Raw genomic sequence first — 23530 nt, 5'->3', positions numbered from 1 at the left:
GTGAGTGTGCAGTGAGTGTGAAGGCTTAGGTCATTACTGTACCCTACTGTAGACTTTATAAACACTATACACTTAGGTTATGCTAAATTTATTTTTAAAATTTCTTTCTTCAATAATGAATTAACCTTACATTACTGTGATGTTGTTACTTCATAAAGTCTTTAATTTTTTTCACTTTTAAACTATTTAGTATTAATACTTAGCTTAAAACACAAGCATATTATACAGCTGTATAAAATATTTTCTTTATATCCTTATTCTATTAGTTTTTTTCTGTTTTTAATGTAATTTTTAATTTTTTCTGTTAAAAACAAAGACACAAACACACACATTAGCCTAGATATATTCAGGGTCAGTATCATCAAAACATCATTAGGCAATAGGAATCTTTCTGATTCATTATAGTCTTAAAAGAGACCATCATCATATATGTGATCTGTCATTGTGCAATGCATAGCTGTATTTGCCTTACTGCATAAAAAGGTCCATATACCTGCATTGTTATTCCAGCATAAAAATAGCTAATTGTCTATATGACTCTTTGACCCTATAAAAGTGGTTTATTATGGTTTCCAGCAATTTATACTGCTGTTTATAATTAGAATGCTTGATTATCAGCTATAGAAGAAATATGCACTTGGAAAATAATATTACATGAAAAATGATGTTGAAAAATTCAATTTTTATGTGATTAACTGTAAGCTATGCTCTAGATAGTTGAACATATTTTAAACAGATGTAATAAAATGAAATTTAGTGGCAGAATTGTAATTCTAGTATATAGTCCCTGTAAAGCAAACTCTTGGCATTAATAAAAGATGTGTCTTGAGATTTTAGAAAATCTCTAAGTTTACAAATATACTCCAGGACACACTTCCATGTAAATATAAATTGTTCTTTTGAGCACTTAATGATTTTTCTCTACATGCAACAGAACATAATTAATGCAAATAAAAATTGCCACCTCTAATGGGCTACATTACATACTGTGTCATGATATTAGCATCATATTTACTAACTCTTACTGTTTTCTTTCCGAATTACTTCATATAATATGAAAACCTTCGCTGGGCTCGGAGGCTCATGCCTGTAATCCTAGCACTTTGGGAGGCCAAGGCAGGCAGATCACCTGAGGTCAGGAGTTCAAGACCAACCTGACCAATATGGTGAAACCCCATCTCTACTAAAAATACAAAATTAGCTGAGCGTGGTGGTGCACGCCTGTAATCCCAGCTACTTGGGAGGCTGAGACAGGAGAATGGCTTGAACCTGAGAGGCAGAGGTTGCAGTGGGCCGAGATTTTGCCATTGCACTCCAGCCTGGGCAACAAGAGCGAAACTCTGTCTCAAAAGAAAAAAAAAAAGAAAATCTTGTTGAGATTCCAGGGCTCGTAATTGTCAGAGGTTTATTTGGTAGCTTAGTAACTGCTTTGTCACAACCATTGTATACTTTTGAAATGTCTCTCTCAACAAAATCACAAGTAATTACATATTGTGGACATTTTTGGCCCCTGGAAAATAGTTCAACATTTAATATTAAATTTGTGCATTGCAAATTACTATGTAAAAATAGTTTTACGTGTAGTCCTGTGCATGTATATATATTTGTTTGTATATAGATACATTTAAAAGTATATACAATAAGCATATGCAAAAAATATGTACAATAAGCGTAGTCTTCAAAGCAATTTTGAGCATTTTGGATGCTAAGTTTATAATGTTTTAACGTTGCATTTATTACTTTGTTTTATATGCTGTAGTATGCTTTAGTGCAGTGGTCCCCAACCTTTTGGTACTGGGGACCAGTTTTGTGGAAGACAATTTTTCTACAGATTTGGAGGTGGCGGGTTGAGGGTTGGGAGTGATTTCAGGATGAAACTGTTCTAACTCAGTTCATCAGGCATTAGATTCTCATAAGGAGCACACAGCCTAGATCCCTTGCATGTGTATTTCACAATAGGGTTTGTGCTCCTATGAAAATCTAATGCAGTGGCTGATCTGACAGGAGACTGAGTTCAGGTGATAGTGCTTGCTCTCGGGCAGCTCACCTCCTGCTGTGTGGCTGGGTTCCTATAACAGGCCAGGACCAGTACTGGTCCTTAGCCCCAGGGACCTCTGCTGTAGTGTGATAAAATGGATGGATATGATACTTATATATTCCAGAAAACTAGGTAAACACTATTTCAAGTTTTTAAAAATTCTTGACTTTCAATCGTCAGAATACAAATAAATCAGAACCATGAATTCAAAAAAACAAAATAAACAAAAAAACTCCATTGAGCTAGTGTTTAAAATATTCACAGCCAGTGATATTTTTTTCTTTTAAGAATCTCTGCCAGGCACAGTGGCTCATGCCTGTAATTCCAGCACTTTGGGAGGCTGAGGTGGGCAGATCACCTGAGGTCACGGGTTTGAGACCAGCCTGGCCAACATGTGAAACCCCGTCTCTACTACAAATACAAAAATTACCCAGGTGTGGTGGCCCATGCCTGTAATCCCAGCTACTCGGGTGGCTGAAGCAGGAGAATCCCTTGAACCCAGGAGGCAGAGGTTGCGGTGAGCCATGATTGTGCCACTGCACTCCAGCCTGGGTGACAGAGTGAGTCTCTGTCTCAAAAAAAAAAAAAAAAAAGAGAATATCTTAGCTCTAGTTTGTTATCTTAATCTAAAAAAAAAAAAAAAAAAAAAAAAGATCCCTTACCATACTAAGTTTATGAGTAAGTCATAAACTGTGGAGAGATCCAACATTATAAATGAGTAAGTCAAGTTGCTTAGCATGAAAAGTACATAAAATCCTGTATTTATTGTGGTTACTATTGCTTGAATTCTCATATTTTACAGTTTCTGAAATAATATTAATGAAATATTTTTTTTATTTTATTTTTATATAAAACTACAGTGTATGTTGTAAGAAAGAAAACAGAAATACCATGCAAAATTCCTAGACAAGTCACAGTGTATGAGGTTTACCAAGGACATTTGCAAGTCATCTTGAATGACTCAGTTGTGGGACTGCCTTGGAACAACTAATGTTGAAAAACTTACCATGAGTCACATAGCCAAACTGTTATTTAAAAGATGTAGAAATGTTAATACTTATTTGATCTAGAAAATATTTTTATAATTTGGTTGTATGTCAGTTACAGTTCAGTTTTTGGATAATTATATCCTAAAAAGATATAGATATATTAAGCTAGCACAAATGATGACTGATATAAATTATATAAAGATGTAAAAAGAATAGGATTCTAAAATAATTTAAGAAGAAGCTGAATTTATTTTAGTGGAAAACTTGAGTTGATACTTAGAAAGTGTCTGAGTCATCCAAACTGTGAATTCATTCAAATATTTAATCATATTTTACTGCATTATACCTTTAAACTATTTTGGCTAAATTCAGAAAATTGTCCAAAAAGTTTAATGTTATGTTTGATGTTAATATCAATTTGCAAATATTGGAAAATGTATTCAGGGAATAAATCTAAGCATATATCCTATGTTTACACAGGAACAGACTAGGTAAAAATATTTTTTTTTGGAGGCAGTTGTGAATAACCATTAGGACAAACTGAAGTTCTGTTCTGTAATATCTATCCCTAGGAATGTTTAAATATTTATAAAAAATTACTTAAAGTATGTAATTTTTTAATACATGCAACACATTTGTATGTAATCCTATATGATATATATAATATATATACACACACACTCACAGAGAGAGAGACTACATAATCGCAGAAATGAAGGGCCTTCAAGAAGGTAAAACATTTCATAAAGAGGCATCTGCCCTTTATTGTACTTAAAATATAAAAGTAACATAATTTTTTTTGTAACTAGCATCTTATATAAAAAAAATTAGGATTGCATACAAATGTGTATTATATATATAATATATAATATATAACATAAATTATATTTATATATACATAGAGACTAAAAATTTACATATAAGTTTACATAGAAATTTTATTTATCTGGGTAAATAAAATTTAAGACAACTGTAACCAGCCCTCTCTCCTTTGTCCATTCCCCCACAAATAAAGTTTTAAAAAGTGAATGTCTTAATGTTCTATCTGATTCAGAATGTTGGGAAAAATGACTATTAACTAGTGGCTCAGCATTAGAGATTTGTTAGCATGTTTCTCATCAACTATGGGGCTAATATTTGTAAATTTATATATTTTGGATTTCATAAGAGCAGGGTTTAAATACTTCTGTTGTCAGAAAGTAAATAAATGGATGTCATTTTGTTTGGTTTTTAACCTAAAGTTATTTAACATTTACTTGAATTCAGTCATTTAATAACACTTCAAGGGCTGGTATTGAGTTTTTGAAGGTTATAATGCAGCCAGCATTTAAATATTTTTCATCAGGAAAAAAATTGAGAAAATAGAAATTTTATTTTAGCTTTTTATGTCCTAGGCTAAATAACTGCTTCTTATGTATGCACACTTTCAAATCGATAAAGAGGAAAAGACTCTAGCAGCCTTACATTATTAGTGGAAGAGGAGCTGTAGCATACGAATTTTGAATAAGTTGCTCTCAAAGGACAAAGAATTTATTTACTACGTAAAGTAGGAATAAGATATAGTATATATTTTTTCTGTGCTCAAACTCATGAGTACATGTTCATTTATAAGGTTTGCCTTTCCCATAAATTAAAATATGATAAATGTAGCATTGATTGCACAAAGGAGAAATAGAAAATGAGAATATTAATTGGATTTCCAATCTCTGTTCCACATCTTTTCTTTTTAATTTGAGAATTATTGCAACATTTATATGCTGGTAAAAGTCTTCCCTATGAAGATAATAATAATTTCTTTAATAATTTGATTTATGTAATGTGCTCATGTGTAGAATTTCACTCTCCAGATTAAAACTGGTATGTTAGAATGCCTGCACGTTTACATATGCACGAGGTATGTGTGTGTATATATATACACACACACACGAATACATACATACACACATATTTACACACCCATACATACACATACACACACATATATACACACACTTGAGGCATGTGAATATAAGTATTATCATTTGGGGAATAATAATACTGTTACACTGTAAGTTTTCTTTCAAATAAGAAAGTAGAGTAACACATGTCTAGGCATGTTCTCAGGGACACATTTAAGTACATCATATGCAGAAAACATGCCACATAACCTTTATTTACACTTGAACTACCCCTCCATGGTTTCCTTATGTAATTTAATTTTCTGACACTACTACCTTCAACTTCTGAGAAAAATGCAGTACTATATGCATAACATAAAATTTACCATTTTAACTATTTTAAAGCACATAGTTAAGTAGTGTTAAGTATAAAGGGCATCAGAATATGCTACCCTAAAATATGCCAATTTAGCATAAAGATTCTTTTGAGCTGAAGGCAATGAAGGAAAAGCAGGCACAGGAAACCTCTCTGCTCTTCCCCATCTACCTAAAGTAGGGCATACATTTGACTTATAAAAGTATCCCCCACTCTCATACCAGGAGGAGAAGAGCAAGCTTTATTAGCAGAGATAGAAATGCTGCCAAGATAAGCCAGCATAAACAAATTTCACTAAATAACCTTTATTATCCATTAGTTTCCCTACTACATTACAGAGTTTCCCACCCTAGAAGCTCCCAAACCTTTTCCTTTGTCTTGCCACTTCTCCACAATTTATCACCATTTTTTAAAAGGCCGTATAAACCCACCGAGTTTAACTACTTGTTTGGGTCTTCATTTCTTTTCTATGAAGGTCTCTGTTATGTGAAAATCAAATGATTATAATCAAATAAAATGTGTATACCTTTTTTTCCTGTTAATCTGTTTTTTTGTTAGTGTAATTCACAAGCCCCAGTTATAGACCCTAAGAAGGTAGAGGGAAGGTTTTTCTGTTCCCTATAAGTGAATTTACATTGTTGTGCAATGGATCTTTAGCATTATTATTGTTACTATTATTATTATTATTTTTTTTTTTTTTTTTTTTTTTTTTTTTTTTTTTTTTTGAGACGGAGTCTCACTCTGTCGCCCAGGCTGGAGTGCAGTGGCGGGATCTCGGCTCACTGCCAGCTCCACCTTCCTGGTTCACGCCATTCTCCTGCCTCAGCCTCCAGAGTAGCTGGGACTACAGGCGCCCACCACCTCGCCCAGCTAATGTTTTATATTTTTAGTAGAGACGGGGTTTCACCATGTCAGCCAGGATGGTCTCGATCTCCTGACCTTGTGATCCACCCGCCATGGCCTCCCAAAGTGCTGGGATTGCAGGCTTGAGCCACCGCGCCCGGCCAGCATTATTTTTATTTTGTAAAACTGAAACTCTATAGCCGTTAAAGAGCAACTCGACATTTTCCCAGCCCCTAGCAACCACCATTCTATGTTCTGATTTTCTGAGTTGATATTTTCAGCATTTATCAGGACCTAATTGTGTACCCATGAAAACTAAGAGATACGGTTTTACATTAGAGAATGGAATATATATATATATTTGAATGATATATATATAATATATATTATATATAATATGTATTTTTAAAATGATATATATAAATCAAAATGATATATATATATAATTCAAATATATATTTATATATCTCCTAGCATGTAGCAGTGTGAATTTAGAAGTGCCGTTGTGTCAAGGTGTGATGAAGGACAGTTTTACAGGAAGGTGTATTTGGAACCAAGCTTTGTAAGACGAATTTGTGTAGAACCAGGCTGACAGAAACGAGACAGCAGAAAGGATAGTATAGACAAGAAAGCCAGTTCTGGGTAGAGGAGGGTCAATGAAACTGTTTGTTAGGAACATGGATCATAGGTAAACAGGTATGGAGCCTGGCTATCATTTTATTTATACTCAATAATTTATATATTCACATTTACCAAATACCTATTAGTTTGTTTGTTTTTGCAAATTCTAATTGAGAAAGCAGAAAATCTATTTTTCATTTTCTAAATCTACATGGTAATCATGTTTTTGCTTATGTTTTTCCTACTTGAGTTATGTAGGCCTGAAAGGGATTTTAAAATATTATCCACTATCATGGTTTTTATTGTGTTCTCACATTTCTAGTATTTTGTTTTGTTCCCTATATTTTTGTTCTATGTGGCTTAAGGCGACGTACTCAATTATTTAAACCTCAGTAAAAATTAGAGTTCACAGCAATTAAATCAGACAGATTTTCTCCAAAAAAATAAGAAAATTTAAAAAAGAAATAATTTTTAAAATGCAGAAGGTTTGGATAACCAAGGAATAGAAAATGATGATACAGTTTAGACAGAAAGTATGTGAGGCCTTGTGAGAAGACAAAACAACTCAATTAGAAAGTTGTTAACTATTCATCCAAGGTCATTGGCCTGCAGAGGATGATGAAGAGTCTTAAAAATAATTTTATTTAGACATATGATAGTAGGCAACAAGGAGGTTTTAGAACAAAAACATGCTGTGATGGAAATTATATTTAGGAAGAGTTATTCTTGCAGTAATATATAAAAGGTATTATAGATAAGAGAAGCCTGAATTTAGTAAGATTCCTTATTGGCTATTATAGTCACATAGATCTGATTGGATGAGGAACTTGTCTAGGATAACGGCCTTAGAAACATAAAGCAATATGTAGTAATTAATTAAAATGAAGAGAAAGAAAACACACCAAATTTAAGATAGCTTCAGGAGGGATGGGAATGTGGTTGAATTTTCAACTTTATTTGTATGTGTAAGTATTGGTGTATGTGCATTTATAGGAAAGAGAGATAGGAACTGTAAGTAAAAATTATCCTAAGTATATTTTCAAGTGGTTTTCCAGAACTGGTGACTTACTAGATACAAGGGAAGTCAAAATATGACTTTAATGTTTCAAATTGGGTGACTAGGAGATTTGTGGTATTGCTGATTGTTTATGTTTGTGTATGTGTGTGTGTGTGTGTGTATAAACATACATATACAAAGAGTCACATAAATGCCACTTTTAATATGAATAGTAGAATTTACTTCACATTCACACATAAGAACATTAGATAAATCAAAATATTATGGAAACTATTATTGTTATCTTTAGAGGCAAGATTTTTACTAGCATATGAAAGATGTAGTAATTCTCAACTTAAAAATAAAAGATGTGTACCAGAGATCAGAAATTCAATTAATGTCCTTGTTTCTATTTCACCTTTATGAAATCAATGCTGCCTTTATCTGTATATTATTACAGTAATTGTTCAAAATATAATTTTTAAAATCAGGTATTTGAAAGTCAGTCTTTATGGTTAAAATGTGTATTTTTGGCCGGGCGCGGTGGCTCAAGCCTGTAATCCCAGCACTTTGGGAGGCCGAGATGGGCGGATCACGAGGTCAGGAGATCGAGACCATCCTGGCTAACCCGGTGAAACCCCGTCTCTACTAAAAAAATACAAAAAACTAGCCTGGCGAAGTGGCAGGCGCCTGTAGTCCCAGCTACTCTGGAGGCTGAGGCAGGAGAATGGCGGGAACCCGGGAGGCGGAGCTTGCAGTGAGCTGAGATCCAGCCACTGCATTCCAGCCTGGGGGACAGAGCGAGATTCCGTCTCAAAAAAAAAAAAAGGTGGGGGGTGGAGCAAGATGGCCCAATAGGAACAACTCCAGTCTCCAGCTCCCAGCGTGAGCAACACAAAAGACAGGTGATTTCTGCATTTTCAACTGAGGTACTGGGTTCATCTCACTAGGGAGTGCCGGGCAATCGGTGCTGGTCAGCTGCTGCAGCCCGACCAGCCAGAGCTGAAGCAGGGCAAGGCATCCCTCACCTGGGAAGTGCAAGGGGGAAGGGAATCCCTTTTCCTAGCCAGGGGAACTGAGACACATAACACCTGGAAAATCGGGTAACTCCCACCCAAATACTGCGCTTTACCAAGGGTCTTAGCAAATGGACACACCAGGAGATTATATCCCACACCTGGCCGGGAGGGTCCCACCCCCAGGAAGCCTCCCTCATTGCTAGCACAGCAGTCTGCAATCTAACAGCAAGGCAGCAGCCAGGCTGGGGGAGGGGCACCCACCATTGCTAAGGCTTAAGTAGGTAAACAAAGCCACTGGGAAGCTCCAACTGGGTGGAGCTCACAGCAGCTCAAAGAGGCCTGCCTGTCTCTGTAGACTCCACCTCTGGGGACAGGGCACAGCTAAACAACAACAACAATAACAACAACAAAAAGCAGCAGAAACCTCTACAGACACAAACAACTCTGACAGCTTAGAAGAGAGCAGTGGATCTCCAAACATGGAGGGTGAGATCTGAGAAGGGACAGACTGTCTGCTCAAGTGGGTCCCTTACCCCTGAGTAGCCTAACTGGGAGACATCCCCCAATAGGGGCAGACCGACACCCCACACCTCACACGGTGGAGTACACCCCTGAGAGGAAGCTTCCAAAGCAAGAATCAGACAGGTACACTCGCTGTTCAGCAATATTCTATCTTCTGCAGCCTCTGCTGCTGATACGCAGGCAAACAGAGTCTGGAGTGGACCTCAAGCAATCGCCAACAGACCTATAGCTGAGGGTCCTGACTGTTAGAAGGAAAACTAACAAACAGGAAGGACACCCACACCAAAACCCCATCGGTACGTCACCATCATCAAAGAGCAGAGGCAGATAAAACCACGAAGATGGGTAAAAAGCAGGGTAGAAAAGCTGGAAATTCAAAAAGTAAGAGCACATCTCCCCCTGCAAAGGAACGCAGCTCATTGCCAGCAACGGATCAAAGCTGGTCAGAGATTGACTTTGACGAGATGAGAGAAGAAGGCTTCCGTCCATCAAACTTCTTAGAGCTAAAGGAGGAATTACGTACCCAGCGCAAAGAAACTAAGAATCTTGAAAAAAGAGTGGAAGAATTGATTACTAGAATAATTATTGCAGAGAAGGCCATAAACGAACTGACAGATGAAAACCATGATGCGAGAAATACGGGCCCAATGCACAAGCTTCAGTAACCGACTCGATCAACTGGAAGAAAGAGTATCAGCGATTGAGGATCAAATGAATGAAATGAAGCAAGAAGAGAAATCTAAAGAAAAAAGAAGAAAAAGAAATGAACAAAGCCTACAAGAAGTATGGGATTATGTAAAAAGACCAAATCTACGTCTCATTGGGGTGCCTGAAAGTGAGGGGGAAAATGGAACCAAGTTGGAAAACACTCTTCAGGATATCATCCAGGAGAACTTCCCCAACCTAGTAGGGCAGGCCAACATTCAAATTCAGGAAATACAGAGAATGCCACAAAGGTATTCCTCGAGAAGAGCAACTCCAAGACACATAATTGCCAGATTCACCAAAGTTGAAATGAAGGAAAAAATCTTAAGGGCAGCCAGAGAGAAAGGTCGGGTTACCACAAAGGGAAGCCCATCAGACTAACAGCAGATCTCTCGGCAGAAACTCTACAAGCCAGAAGAGAGTGGGGACCAGTATTCAACATTCTTAAAGAAAAGAATTTTCAACCCAGAATTTCATATCCAGCCAAACTAAGTTTCATAAGTGAAGGAGAAATAAAATCCTTTACAGATGAGCAAATGCTTAGAGATTTTGTCACCACCAGGCCTGCCTTACAAGAGACCCTGAAGGAAGCACTAAACATGGAAAGGAACAACCGGTACCAGCCACTGCAAAAACATGCGAAATTGTAAAGACCATCGAGACTAGGAAGAATCTGCATCGACTAACGAGCAAAATAACCAGTTAATATCATAATGGCAGGATCAATTTCACACATAAAAATATTAACCTTAAATGTAAATGGACTAAATGCTCCGATTAAAAGACATAGACTGGCGAACTGGATAAAGAGTCAAGCCCCATCAGTTTGCTGTATTCAGGAGACCCATCTCACATGCAGAGACATACATAGGCTCAAAATGAAGGGATGGAGGAAGACCTACCAAGCAAATGGAGAACAAAAAAAAGCAGGGGTTGCAATCCTAGTCTCTGATAAAACAGACTTTAAACCATTAACAATCAAAAGAGACAAAGAAGGCCATTACATAATGGTAAGGGGATCAATTCCACTGGAAGAGCTAACTATCCTAAATATATATGCACCCAATACAGGAGCACCCAGATTCATAAAGCAAGTCCTTAGAGACTTATATAGAGAAATAGACTCCCATAAAATAATAAGGGGAGATTTCAACACCCCACTGTCAACATCAGACAGATCAACGAGACAGAAAGTTAACAAGGATATCCAGGAATTGAACTCATCTCTGGACCAAGCAGACCTAATAGACATCTACAGAACTCTCCACCCCAAATCAACAGAATATACATTCTTCTCAGCACCACATCACACTTATTCCAAAATTGACCACATAATTGGAAGTAAAGCACTCCTCAGCAAATGTAAAAGAACAGAAATTATAACAAACTATCTCTCAGACCACAGTGCAATCAAACTAGAACTCAGGACTGTGAAACTTAATCAAAACTGCTCAACTACATGGAAACTGAATAACCTGCTCCTGAATGACTACTGGGTACATAACGAAATGAAGGCAGAAATAAAGATGTTCTTTGAAACCAATGATAAAGAAGACTCAACATACCAGAATCTTTGTGACACATTTAAAGCAGTGTGTAGCGGGAAATTTGTAGCACTAAATGCCCACAAGAGAAAGATCCCAAATGGACACTCTAACATCACAATTAAAAGTACTAGAGAAGCAAGAGCAAACACATTCAAAAACTAGCAGAAGACAAGAAATAACTAAGATCAGAGCAGAACTGAAGGAAATAGAAACACAAAAAAACCTTCCAAAAAAAGAAACTACCATCAGAGTTTACAGGTAACCTAGAGAATGAGAGAAAATGTTTGCAATCTACTCATGTGACAAAGGGCTTATATCCAGAACCTACAAAGAACTCAAACAAATTCACAAGAAAAAAACAAACAACCCCATCAAAAAGTGGGCAAAGGATATATCTCAAAAGAAGACTTTCATACAGCCAACAGACACATGAAAAAATGTTCATCATCACTCGCCATCAGAGAAATGCCAATCAAAACCACAATGAGATACCATTTCACACCACTTAGAATGGCAATCATTAAAAAGTCAGGAAACAACAGGTGCTGGAGAGGATTTGGAGAAATAGGAACACCTTTACACTCTTGATGGGACTTTAAATTAGTTCCACCATTGTGGAAAACCGTATGGTGATTCTAGTTCTAGATTCCTCAAGGATCTAGAACTAGAAGTCCCATATGACCCAGCCATCCCACTGCTGGGTATATACCCAAAGGATTACAAATCATGCTGCTATAAAGACACATGCACACATATGTTCATTGCGGCACTATTCACAATAGCAAAGACTTGGAATCAACCCAAATGTCCATCTGTGACAGATTGGATTAAGAAAATGTGGCACATATACACCATGGAATACTATGCAGCCATAAAATGTATGAGTTTGTGTCCTTTGTAGGGACATGGATGCAGCTGGAAACCACCATTCTCAGCAAACGATCACAAGAACAGAAAACCAAACACCGCATGTTCTCAGTCATAGGTGGGAACTGAACAATGAGATCACTTGGACTCAGAAAGGGGAACATCACACACCGGGGCCTATCATGGGGAGGGTGGAGGGGGGAGGGATTGCATTGGCAATTATGCCTTATGTAAATGACGAGTTGATGGGTGCTGACAAGTTGATGAGTGCAGCACACCAACATGGCACAAGTATACATATGTAACAAACCTGCATGTTATGCCCATGTACCGTAGAACTTAAAGTATAATAATAATAATAGTAACAATAATAAAGTGTTGTTTTTTTTACTCGTCTCATGGAAAAAAATCTAATTTATAAAGCAAAGATTTTTTTAGTAAACATTTGCAGATCGATTCAACTTAAGAAAGCAGATAGTTTTGTTATTCCTAGAAAAATCCTATGTGGAAGGAATATTTGACTTTGTATTAAATTACCTCTCACTATTTTTTGCCCCCGATGTTTTCTGTGCACATATCAGTTTCTTATGGGAAGGGTAAATTGTTCTAATGCCAGCTTACACTAATATTTTTCTGAGGAAGAATGTGATTTTATATTTAAATTAGCTCATGATGGTAAGACATAGTTTTGTTGACATGAGAGATGTTAGCATCTGTCTAAAAATTCTCATTGTATATTATAATTAATATTCTCATCAGCTTGCAAAGTCTCCCCTTAGAAGCCAGTATACTTTCTGTATAGTAATTGCTGTTTAAATTAGAAAATTTATATTTGGACTTTGAATTTTAATATTTAATGTTGCTATGTAATTTTGTTCATTACGAATATTGAAAACAAGGCCAAAAATAAGTTGCATTTTGTTACATTCCAAGTCTAACTTGAAATAAATGGGACATAAGTAATGGTTATACTTTTAGGATAAACCTATATATGTACAAATACATTTTCTGCATATTCTTATGTATTACATAATACATATATATTCTACATATATTTATGTATTGCATTTATAGTGTCGTATTTTGTTTTTTCCTTAGCATAAAGCACTTTCTATTATTTTTTATTTCTTTTTATTTATGAGTTATTATATAGATACAGATAGACACATTGTCCCTAAAATGTCACAGGAGACTTTCTGGTTATATTTGACCAGATAGTTAATTTTCTAAAATAGTGTTCCATCTTCAAATAGAAATGGAAAGATCAAATATAATGTGATTGTTTTATCATCATACTATATAAAATGGTGTTGAATTCCACAATATAAATTCTTTTATTTTTTATTTTTAAACTAAATCTTCAAAAATTGTCCTGATATAATAAGAAAATACAGCATCCCAAAACATAATATTAATATTTGTCATCTTTAGTTGCACAGATTCTTTAGTTCTTTGTAAAGAACATTATTAAGTCTTCATAAGAAATGAAGTATTGCTGTTTAGAAGTTTAATGCACATGTGTAACCTGTAATTCTGTATGAAACTTTTACAATCCCTTAAGAAATGTCCTGCAAATTTGTTAATTTTTTTTATTTTTATTTTTTATTTTTATTATTATACTTTAAGTTCTAGGGTACATGTGCACAATGTACAGGTTTGTTACATATGTATACAGGTGCCATGCTGGTGTTCTGCACCCATTAACTCATCATTTACATTAGGTATATCTCCTAATGCTATCCCTTCCCCCGTCCCCTCCCCACAATAGGCCCCAGTGTGTGATGTTCTCCTTCCTGTGTCTAAGTGAACTTATTGTTCAATTCCCACCTATGAGTGAGAACATGCGGTGTTTGGTTTTCTGTTCTTGCGATAGTTTGCTGAGAATGATGGTTTCCAGCTGAATCTATGTCCTTACAAAGGACACAAACTCATTTTTTTATGGCCGCATAGTATTCAACGGTGTATATGTGCCACATTTTCTTACTCCAGTCTGTCACAGATGGACATTTGGGTTGATTCCAAGTCTTTGCTATTGTGAATAGTGCCGCAATAAACATACGTGTGCATGTGTCTTTATAGCAGCATGATTTATAATCCTTTGGGTATATACCCAGTAGTGGGATGGCTGGGTCATATGGTACATCTAGTTCTAGATCCTTGAGGAATCGCCATACTGTTTTCCATAATGGTTGAACTAGTTTACAATCCCACCAACAGTGCAAAAGTCTTCCTATTTCTCCACATCCTCTCCAACACCTGTTGTTTCCTGACTTCTTAATGATTGCCATTCTAACTGGTGTGAGATGGTATCTCATTGTGGTTTTGATTTGCATTTCTCTGATGGCCAGTGATGATGAGCATTTTTTCATGTGTCTGTTGGCTGTATGAAAGTCTTCTTTTGAGATATATCCTTTGCCCACTTTTTGATGGGGTTGTTTGTTTTTTTCTTGTAAATTTGTTTGAGTTCTTTGTAGGTTCTGGATATTAGCCCTTTGTCAGATGAGTAGATTGCAAACATTTTCTCCCAGTCTGTAGATTGCCTGTTCACTCTGATGGTAGTTTCTTTTGCTGTGCAGAAGCTCTTTAGTTTAATTAGATCCCATTTGTCAATTTTGGCTTTTGTTGCTGCTGCTTTTGGTGTTTTAGACATGAAGTCCTTGCCAAGCCTATGTCCTGAATGGTATTACCTAGGTTTTCCTGTAGGGTTTTTATGATATTAGGTCTAACATTTAAGTCTCTAATCCATCTTGAATTAATTTTCGTATAAGGAGTAAGGAAAGGATCCAGTTTCAGCTTTCTACTTATGGCTAGCCAATTTTCCCAGCACCATTTATTAAATAGGGAATCCTTTCCCCATTTCTTGTTTTTCTCAGGTTTGTCAAAGATTAGATGATTGTAGATGTGTGGTATTATTTCTGAGTACTCTGTTCTGTTTCATTGGTCTATATCTCTGTTTTGGTTCCAGTACCATGCTGTTTTGGTTACTGTAGCCTTGTTGTATAGTTTGAAGTCAGGTAGCATGATGTCTCCAGCTTTATTCTTTTGGCTTAGGATTGTCTTGGCAATGTGGGCTCTTTTTTGGTTCCATATGAACTTTAAAGCAGTTTTTTCCAATTCTGTGAAGAAACTCATTGGTAGCTTGATGGGGATGGCATTGAATCTATAAATTACCTTGGGCAGTATGGCCGTTTTCACAATATTGATTCTTCCTATCCATGAGCATGTATGCTCTTCCATTTGTTTGTGTTCTCTTTTATTTCACTGAGCAGTGGTTTGTAGTTCTCCTTGAAGAGGTGCTTTGCATCCCTTGTAAGTTGGATTCCTAGGTATTTTATTCTCTTTGAAGCAATTGTGAATATAAGTTCATTCATGATTTGACTCTCTGCTTGTCTGTTACTGGTGTATAAAAATGCTCGTGATTTTTGTACATTGATTTTGCATCCTGAGACTTTGCTGAAGTTTCTTATCAACTTAAGGAGATTTTGGGCTGAGACGATGGGGTTTTCTAAATATACAATCATGTCATCTGCAAACAGGGACAATTTGACTTCTTCTTTTCCTAACTGAATACTCTTGATTTCTTTCTCTTGCCTGATTGCCCTAGCCAGAACTTCCAACACTATGTTGAATAGGAGTGGTGAGAGTGGGCATCACTGTCTTGTGCCAGTTTTCAAGGGGAATGCTTCCAGTTTTTGCCCATTCAGTATGATATTGGCTGTGGGTTTGTCATAAATAGCTCTTATTCTTTTGAGATATGTTCCATCAGTACCGAATTTATTGAGAGTTTTTAGCATGAAGGGCTGTTGAATTGTGTCAAAGGCCTTTTCTGCATCTATTGAGATAATCCTGTGTTTTTTGTCTTTGGTTCTGTTTATATGCTGGATAATGTTTATTGATTTGCATATGTTGAACCAGCCTTGCATCCCAGAGATGAAGCCCACTTGATCATGGTCGATAAGCTTTTTGATGTGCTGCTGGATCCGGTTTGCCAGTATTTTATTGAGGATTTTTGCATCGATGTTCATCAGGGATATTGGTCTAAAATTCTCCTTTTTTTTTTTTTTGTTTCTCTACCAGGCTTTGGTATCAGGATGATGTTGGCTTCATAAAATGGGTTAGGGAGGATTCCCTCTTTTTCTATTGATTGGAATAGTTTCAGAGGGAATGGTACCAGCTCCTCCTTGTACCTCTGATAGAATTGGGCTGTGAATCTGTCTGATCCTGGACTTTTCATGGTTGTTAGGCTATTAATTATTACCTCAATTTCAGAGCCTGCTGTTGGTCTATTCACGGATTCAACTTCTTCCTGGTGTAGTCTTGGGAGAGTGTAAGTGTCCAGTAAATTATCCATTTCTTCTAGGTTTTCTAGTTTACTTGCATAGAGGTATTTATAGTATTCTCTGATGGTAGTTTGTATTTCTGTTGGGTTGGTGGTGATATCCCCTTTATCATTTTTATTGTGTCTATTTGATTCTTCTGTCTTTTCTTCTTTATTAATCTTGCTAGTGGTCTATCAATTTTGTTGATCTTTTCAAAAAACCAATTCCTGGATTCATTGATTTTTTGGAGGGTTTTTTTGTGTCTCTATCTCCTTCAGTTCTGCTCTGATCTTAGTTATTTCTTGCCTTCTACTAGTTTTTGAATGTGTTTGCTCTTGCTTCTTGATGTTAGGGTGTCCATTTTAAATCTTTCCAGCTTTCCTTGTGGGCTATATTTAGTACTATAAATTTCCCTCCACACACTCCTTTAAATGTGTCCCAGAGATTCTGTTATGTTGTATCTTTTTTCTCATTGATTTCAAAGAACATCTTTATTTCTGCTTTCATTTTGTTATGTACCCGATAGTCATTCAGAAGCAGGTTGTTCAGTTTCCATATAGTTAAGCAGTTTTGAGTGAGATTCTCTATCCTGAGTTCTAGTTTGATTGCACTGTGGTCTGAGAGACCGTTTGTTATAATTTCTGTTCTTTTACATTTGCTGAGGAGTGCTTTACTTCCAATTATGTGGTCAATTTTGGAATAAGCACGATGTGGTGCTGAGAAGAATGTATATTCTGTTGATTTGGGGTGAAGAGTCTGTAGATGTCTATTAGGTCTGCTTGGTGCAGAGATGAGTTCAATTCCTGGATATCCTTGTTAACTTTCTGTGTCATTGATCTAATGTTGACAGTGGGGTGTTGAAGTCTCCCAGTGTTATTTTATGGGATTCTAAGTCTCTTTGTAAGTCTCTAAGGACTTGTTGTATGAATCTGGGTTCTCCTGTATTGGTTGCATATGTATTTAGGATAGTTAGCTCTTCCTGATGAATTAATCCCTTTACTAAACATTATGTAATGGCCTTCTTTGTCTCTTTTGATCTTTAATGGTTTAAAGTCTGTTTTATCAGAGACTAGGATTGCAACCCCTGCTTGTTTTTTCTTTTCCATTTGCTTGGTAGATCTTTCTCCATCCCTTTATTTTGAGCGTATGTGTGTCTCTTCATGTGAGATGGTCTCCTGAATACCGCAAACTGATGGATCTTGACTCTTTATCCAATTTGCCAGTCTGTGTCTTTTAATTGGAGCATTTAGTCCATTTACATTTAAGGTTAATATTGTTATGTGTGACCTTGATCCTGTCATTATGATATTAGCTAGTTATTTTGCTCATTAGTTGATGCAGTTTCTTCCTAGCATCGATGGACTTTACATTTTGGCATGTTTTTGCAGTGGCTGGTACCTGTTGTTCCTTTCCATGTTTAGTGCTTTCTTCAGGATCCCTTGTAGGGCAGGCCTGGTGGTGACAAAAAGTCTAAGCATTTGCTTGTCTCTAAAGGATTTTATTTCTCCTTCACTTATGAAATTTAGTTTGGCTAGATATGAAATTCTGGGTTGAAAATTCTTCTCTTTAAGAACATTGGATATTGGCCCCCACTCTCTTCTGACTTGTAGAGTTTCTGCTGAGAGATCTGCTGTTAGTCTGATGGGCTTCCCTTTGCGGGTAACCTGACCTTTCTCTCTGGCTGCCTTTAACATTTTTTCCTTCATTTCAACTTTGGTGAATCTGACAATTATGTGTCTTGGAGTTGCTCTTCTCGAGGAATATCTTTGTGGCGTTCTCTGTATTTCCTGAATTTGAATGTTGGCTTGCCTTACAGGAAGTTCTCCTGGATGATATCCTGCAAAGTGTTTTCCAACTTGGTTCCATTTTCCCCATCACTTTCAGGCACACCAATCAGACGTATATTTGGTCTTTTCACATAATCCCATATTTCTTGGAGGCTTTGTTCATTTCTTTTCACTCTTTTTTCTTTACATTTCTCTTCTCGTTTCATTTCATTCATTTGATCTTCAATCACTGATAATCTTTCTCCAGTTGATGGAGTTGGTTACTGAAGCTTGTGCATTGGTCACGTAGTTCTCATACTGATATCATCTCTATCAGTTCTTTTAAGGTCTTCTCTGCACTGATTATTCCAGTTATCCATTCATCCATTCTTTTTTCAAGGTTTTTAGTTTCTTTGCACTAGTTACATAGTTCCTCCTTTAGCTCTGAGAAGTTTGATCGACTGAAGGCTTCTTCTCTCAACTCATCAAAGTCATTCTCTGTCCAGCTTTGATCCATTGCTGGCGATGAGCTGTGTTCCTTTGTAGGGGGAGATGCCCTCTGATTTTTTGGATTTCTTGCTTTTCTGCACTGCTTTTCCCCATCTTTGTGGTTTTATCTGCCTTTGGTCTTTGATGATGGTGATGTACTGATGGGGTTTTGGTGTGGGTGTCCTTTCTGTTTGTTAGTTTTCCTTCTAACAGTCAGGACCCTCAGCTGCAGGTCTGTTGGAGTTTGTTTGGAGTCCACTCCAGACCCTGTTTGCCTGGTATCAGCAGCGGAGGCTGCAGAAGATAGAATATTGCTGAACAGCAAGTGTTGCTGTCTGATTCTTGCTCTGGAAGCTTCGTCTCAGGGTGTACCCAGCTGTGTGAGGTGTGATGTGTCGGTCTGCACCTAGTCGGGGATGTCTCCCAACTAGGCTACTCAGGGATCAGGGACCCACTTGAGCAAGTAGTCTGTCCGTTCTCAGATCTCAGCCTCCATGCTGGGAGAACCACTGCTCTCCACAATATAAATTCTTAAGTAAAATTTACATTTTATATTCATCCAGTGTCTCATTTCTAAGCTATATTTTATGAAAAATTTAAAAGCAAATGTAGCACATAGTTCCTATCCTTGATAAGCTTACATAGCATAATGATTAGGAAGATATATTTTCCCCCATGACACAGCTTAAACATATTAATTAATAAATTGTGTGATAATAGTAAATGTAGCTAAATATCAATATTTTTTGAACTTTTAGTATGTATTGGCTATATATTAAGTGGTTGAGCTGAATTATGATATGGAATTTTCAATCAAAGCCCAATGAAGTATATCATATGCTTTAATGTATTTGTTTATAGATTAGGAAACATAGAAAGGTTAAGGAACTTCCTCAGGGTCGTGCAGCTGACATTTGAAGTAAGGCTGTCTAATTCTGAGTATTTTCTCTCAACCACTACAGAACACGAAAGAATATAAAAGGGGAAAAGACAAGATAGAGAGTTACATTACTAGGAACTTCATGGAAAAGATGAGGCATTGGTTTGTCCTTGAATAAAGGCTGGAACTTATATAGATATAAGGGAGAACACAAAAGTTCCAAGTTGAAGGACAAAAGTCCCTCTGTTATTCCATCTCCTCATGCACAGAATAGAATGATTAAATAGTGTGTTGAAGAGACTGATCTAATAGAATAATGAGTTTATTTGGGAGATGGTTCATATAGTCATGCTGAGTTTTCTTAAGTTAAATACTTAAATCACTACTCTCAGGCAGGCTTTAATGCTGTCCGTCAGTCATATGGTATTTCCCTTGTCTATCCTTTTTTCCACTTTGTAAATTATTATTTTATAAATTCATCACTCCCCTCCCTCACACCAACAATACTTCCTCTCAGTCCTCATTCTCATTATCTTACCTTCTGTTTCACTGAGAAAAATAGATGCAAAGAAAACTCCCCCTAGTCTCACCATGGCGTCTACCCATCTACCCAGTTACTTGAATTTGTACCCCTTAGCTCAGCCTTCTACACTATTACTATGAATACATTGTCCATGTTTCCAATTACAACCAGCCCATCCTCTAGGTGTTCTTTCCTCTTACCTCTTAACTACTTAAGCTCAAATGCACTGTTCACACAATTATACCTACTTTTTTTTTAAGAAATGGTGTCTCACTATGTTGCCCAGGCTGGATTTAAACTCCTGGACTCAAGCAATCCTCCTACCTCAGCCTCCCACATAACTAGGACTACAGAATCCTGCTTACTTCTTTAATCAGTTTTCTCTCTTGGGTTATTCTTACCAGAATGCAAACATGCTGTTTATGCATGTTTATGCAAACATGTCCCTTAAAAACAAATGTATAAACAAAATACTTCTCTAGCGAATACTTATCATGGATTTGTTCATTTTTCTTTTCTTATTCCAAAAAGTTCTTGAAAGAGTTGGCTGTCACTCTCTTGAGCCAGCTCCCCACCACCATTTTGTTTTGAGTTCCCTGCAGTTGACTTTTATCCTCACAATACAACAAAATTGTTGTTGCCGAGGTCACTAATGATTCCTGTGGTGCTATATTTAACAGTCAGTTCTCAGTTCTCATGTTTCTTGACTTATCAGCATAATTTGACACAGTTGATTATGATCTCCTTTTTGAAATAAATTTTTCACCTGGCTTTTAAGTTACTACACTGGAATATAATTTTCTCCTACTTTTCTGGCAATCCCTTCCCTTTGTTATTTGCTGGTGCCTTTTCACCCTAAACCCAAGTGTGGGTATGTCCTAAGGGTAAGGCCTAAGAGTAATGAACTGGCCAATTTTCTGTTGGCAATCATTCCCATGGTAATTTCATGTAGTGTGTCAATGTTCAATATCATTTTAATCTGCAGCCCAGACGTCTCCCCTGATAACCAGAATTGAACATCTAATGGTATTCTGGATATCTTCCCTTGACTATCCAACACTCATCTAAATCTTAAGATGTCCAAACTCAGCGCCAGATAGTCCCCACAAAGCCTCATCTTTTCAGGAAGTTAATCCTCTTAGAAAACAAAAACTCCATTCTTTCATTTGCTCAGGCCAAACCAGGAAGTCTCATTGCACCATTTCTTTCTCTTACTATCAACATCTGACTCATCATCTCATTAAAAATATTAACACTTATCATCATCTTCCCTGCTACTGTTAATATTTTAGTCTAAGCTGCTGATATTTTTACCTGAATCATTGTAGCAATCTACTAAGTGTTTTTGTTTGTTTTGGTTTTGTTTTTATTTGTTGTTGTTGTTGTTTTAAATTTTCTTTATCACCCTTCCATCTCTGATCAACATAACAGTCAGAGTGAGCCTATTAAAATATAAAGTCCTGTTAAATTGTAAATCAGTTTTGTGCTTATTTCTCTCTCTCCAAGGCACAGGTGAACCATACCAAGAACAATTCTACTTTAGGACCTTTCTACTTCCTATTCTCTCTGCCTGGCAGTTTCTCCTGAATATCCACATGGTTTGCTCCCTTACCTTCAATCTCTTTAATTATGCCTGAGGTTGCAATTTTTTCGAATTTGAAAAATCAGACCTTGGCAATGACCTTGAGCAGTAGGATATAGATAACTCCCACATGCTTAGCATTCCTATAATGGAACAGTAGGCATAAATGGGTTAACCCATTTGCCATCTCTCTAAGTTCTTCTTTGGTCATATTAGATAAAATTACTTCAACCTGTGACACTTTCTACTCCCTTATTCTGCTATATTTTTCTGCTTTGTACTACTGACTACCTAATATAATGAATGTTTTACTTCTTTATTATGAATAAGGAAATAAAACATATTTCTTTTCTCACTAAACATAAGTTTATTGATTTCAGTGGTTTTTCTTTTTATTATTTATTTATTTTTGAGACAGTCTCACTCTGTTGCCCAGGCTGGAATGCAATGGCACAATCTTGACTCACAGCAACCTCCTCCTCCCAGGTTCAAGAAATTCTCCTGCCTCAACCTCGCAGTAGCTGGGGTTACAGGCACGTGCCACCATGTCAGGCTAATTTTTGTATTTTTAGTAGAGACGAGATTTCACCATGTTGTCCAGGCTGGTCTCGAACTCCTAACCTCAAGTGATCCACCCACCTTGGCCTCCCAAAGTGCTGGAATTACGGGCATGAGACCCCGTGCCCAACCAATTGCAGAGGTCTTTCTAGGGGACTTTAATCTGTATGGTGGGCACTCTATAAATATTTGTTGGGTGAATTTATAAATTAATAAATGACGATATATATTCTGATTGCACACAGAAGATGTGACAGGCAGAAAAACTTGACTTTGATTTTGTAATCAAAAGATAATGGGTTTTTGGAGACATACTAAGATGATGAAAGAGGTATAGATCTGTATTGAGATGAGTTAGTGTTTTTTTAATCTATTTTTTTTTTTCCCAGCAGGACAGTTTAGCCTGGAGCAGAATAAGAAAAAAAGAGAAATTGAAAATAGTCTAATGTTGAGGATTACTACAGTGTGCACTATAAAAAATCAGAGTGTAATTGACATAGTCGGAATTTATTGATAGCTAAAAGAAGACTAACAAATTGTTACAATTAAAGTTGGAAGTCCTTTTAATAGCTTCCATTTATTGAGCAACTACTGAGTGCCCTAGGTACTAAGTCTTCTACCTTAAGTCTTCCTCTTCAATCCTTAAATTATGCTTAAAAAGTAAATTCCATTATTCCCATTTTATAATTAAGGGAACTGAGGAAAGAGAGATATTTTTATTTGGGCTGAACTACTGGAAATGATTTCTCTTGTAATTTCCTCTAAATTTGCTGCCAGACTTCTCTTCCCAGGCTTTATTTGATTTATCTGAGGTTTTTCACCCAGCTATTTTAAAAGTCTCATTTTTAGATACTATGGTGCAGCCTAGTTTTTAGCTAATACTGGTTGGCCTTCACACTCTCCAATGCGGCATGCATTTATATTTTCATTTTTTGTGAGAAGCATTTTGGAGACTACTTTACTGTAAAATTTCCAAAAGACCAATGACTCCCACCTAATTTCTTTCACTATC

General features: G+C 36.5%; 1 protein-coding gene across 1 annotated transcript in view; it reads left to right on the top strand.

The window, feature by feature from the left end:
- The window catches only part of GALNT13 (polypeptide N-acetylgalactosaminyltransferase 13), a 605545-nt gene that overhangs the window by 288557 nt on the left and 293458 nt on the right, over positions 1-23530 (top strand). The window lies entirely within an intron of this gene.

This window comes from Rhinopithecus roxellana, chromosome 14, assembly GCF_007565055.1.
Source record: "Rhinopithecus roxellana isolate Shanxi Qingling chromosome 14, ASM756505v1, whole genome shotgun sequence".
NCBI lineage: Eukaryota > Metazoa > Chordata > Mammalia > Primates > Cercopithecidae > Rhinopithecus > Rhinopithecus roxellana.
This window is presented reverse-complemented; position numbering and strand designations above follow the sequence as displayed.